Source organism: Odocoileus virginianus, chromosome 19 (assembly GCF_023699985.2).
Source record: "Odocoileus virginianus isolate 20LAN1187 ecotype Illinois chromosome 19, Ovbor_1.2, whole genome shotgun sequence".
Classification (NCBI taxonomy): Eukaryota; Metazoa; Chordata; class Mammalia; order Artiodactyla; family Cervidae; genus Odocoileus; species Odocoileus virginianus.
This window is the reverse complement of record NC_069692.1, coordinates 2,111,232-2,114,033: the sequence shown is the minus strand read 5'-3', so window position 1 is coordinate 2,114,033 and position 2,802 is coordinate 2,111,232. Positions and strand designations below refer to the sequence as shown.

Below are 2,802 nucleotides of genomic sequence, written 5' to 3'. Positions count from 1 at the left end.
TCTTGTGGCTCCATGTCCGATGTTTTCTTGACAGACTTTTACTGGGTGACATCCCCCCCCCTACCCCGCCAATGCTTGTCAAGAGTGTGATGGTAAAATATTTCTCTTCAAGTCAACATACTAATGTGATTTGTAAAGTTTACAAATATTAGAAAGTAAAATATTGCTCAGTGTTAAGAATTGGAGTCAAAGAACTACTTCTTCCGGTTATGAAGGCAAAGTATGTTTCCTCCATGCCCAACTGAATCATACTGACAACCAGTTGTACTAAAAAGCAGCTTGGTACCCACGATGGCTGGGCTCAAATTTAGAGCCAAGAAAGTGAGGACTGAGATAGGGCTGGTGGAGCTGAAAGTACCCTGGAGAGCCTGAAAGAATTATTACATAGATTGTGAGAAACTGGTCTGTGGGGATGATCATTCAGTTTACTCACTTTCTCCATTTTAGTCAATTATCAAGCAGAAAAGGAGAACATTTTCCTTGGAGTGATTTGTTTTCCTGTCAAATTTTCTGTCTGCAATGTTTCAAATTTTAGTATGGTATCTGATAGTGACTTGAGTGGAATTAGCCAATATTCTGGAGAATTATTATTTATATAATTTTGGTGGATTTCTAGTCCATGAAAATTATTGTTGTTGTTCAGTCTCTACATCGTGTCCAACTCTGCAGCTCCATGGACCGTAGCATCCCAGGCTTCCCTGTCCTTCACTATCTCCTGGAGTTTGCTCAGACTCGTGTCCATTCAGTTGATGATGCCATCCAACTATCTCATTTGCTGTCACCCCCTTCTCTTCCTGTCCTCAGTCTTTCCCAGCATCGGGGGTCTTTTCCAATGAGTTAGTTCTTTGCATCAATTATTGGTGACTTTAGTTAGTAATGATTTTTACCTCTAAATTCATAGAATAAATCATAAAATATTATTGCTGAATAAATAAGGAATGATTTGTTATTAGGTGATTGTAAGTGCAAAAATATGTCTCATGGAAGTTTTTTTTTGTATCAGTTAAGATTTTTTTCATTAGAAAACTGGGAAAAGGATACATTTCAAATTTGATACAAGATTGAATTGATTACTTTTTCAGCTAGACAAAGACACAGAGCAAAACTTTGCACTTGACTATGTGATAAGAAACCAGCTCTCTTGCAGAAAAGAATAATTAAAGCTGCCAATGGGAGATCTTTCATTGAAAACGTTTCTTGATCTTCAAAAAATGAGACATGGGGATCATTTTTGAAGGTTGTTAGTAGCAGCAGCAGCAGCAGCTGCAGTATTTGAACTCAGCTAAGATTGACAAACATCATCTCCTGGACTAAAATTTTCTCAGACTCTTCTGAGCTCTTCTCAGTTAAGCTCTGACTTTGGGCTTCCGTGTCTGTCTTGGCCTTGTTAATTTTAGCAACTATCCTGCTGTCAGTGCAGCCAGAATCCTCCAGCTTTGCTGTGAAGGTGCTGTGACGTGCTCAATCGCTTCAGCTGTGTCTGGCTCTTTGTGACCTCATGGACTATCTCCTGCCAGGCTCCTCTGTCCATGGAATTTCCCAGGCAAGAATACTGGAGTGTGTCACCATGGCCTCCTCCAGGGGATCTTCCTGACCTAGGGATTGAGCCTGCCTCTCCTGTGTCTCCTGAATTGCAGACAGATTCTTTTTTGCTGTTGTTGTTTAGTTTTTATTTCATAATCATAAATTTAACTTTGAAATCCAGCTAAACTTGAAGAGGGGATAAGGAAAATATGGAACCCAAAAAACTAAAGTGAGAGCAGAAAGATCATAGGATATTTTTAGCAGATGCAGGTGAAGGGTCTTTTCCTGGGCTGCAGAAGGAATGGTCTTGTGGTTAAGTAAGTTCAATTCAGTTCAGTTGCTCAGTCATGTCCGACTCTTTGCGTCCCCATGGACTGCAGCACACCAGGCCCCTCTCCATCACCAACTCCCGGAGTTTACCCAAACTCACGTCGACTGAGTTGGTGATGCCATTCAACCAGCTCATCCTCTGTCGTCTCCTTCTCCTCCTGCCTTCAATCTTTTCCAGCATCAGAGTCTTTTCAAATGAGTCAGTTCTTCACATCAAGTTAAGTAAAGCACAAGTCAAATTTATTAGATTTGTCCACAGTCAGCAATAATCTTCTTGTTGGTCTTGCTGTTACTGGACCCAAAGCACTCCACAGATTCCACAGTATTCATGCCCTCTTTCATCTTGCCAAACACCACATGCTTGCCATCCAACCATTCAGTCTTGGCATTGCAGGTGAAAAACTGGGAACCATTTGTGTTGGGGCCAGTGTTTGCCATGGACAAGATGTCAGGACCTGTATGCTTCAGGATGGAATTCTTATCATCAGATTTCTTGCCATAGATGGACTTGCCACCGGTGTCATTCTGGCGTGTGAAGTCACCATCCTGGCACATAAATCCTGGAATTATTCTGTGAAAGCAGGAAATTCTATAATCAAATACTTTCTCCCCAGTGCTCAGAGCAGGAAAATTTTCTGCTGTCTTTGGAACTTTGTCTGCAAACAGCTTGAAGGAGATGAGGCCCAAGGGCTCACCATTGACAGCGATGTTGAAGAACAAGGTGGGGTTGACTGTGGGGTTGACCATGACCATGGACAGCATGGGAGACTCTGGGGTGGTGGAGTCTTCAAGGCCGCAGGCAGATGCTTTTCCTCTGAACCACCAGGGAAGCCTGTCACTTGATATCTGATCACTCTTAATATCCGCTTAAGCTCCCCATCCTCTACCATCCCCAAGTGATGTGTGATCACCCTGGCCTGCCTTCAGCAAGAATCCTGATAGGTTAAT

General features: G+C 42.3%; 1 pseudogene; it reads right to left on the bottom strand.

Annotated features, from left to right (window-relative positions):
- Positions 1 to 2,097: 2,097 nt before the first annotated feature.
- On the bottom strand, positions 2,098 to 2,409 carry LOC110142091 (peptidyl-prolyl cis-trans isomerase A pseudogene; annotated as a pseudogene).
- Between the last annotated feature and the right edge of the window lie 393 nt (positions 2,410 to 2,802).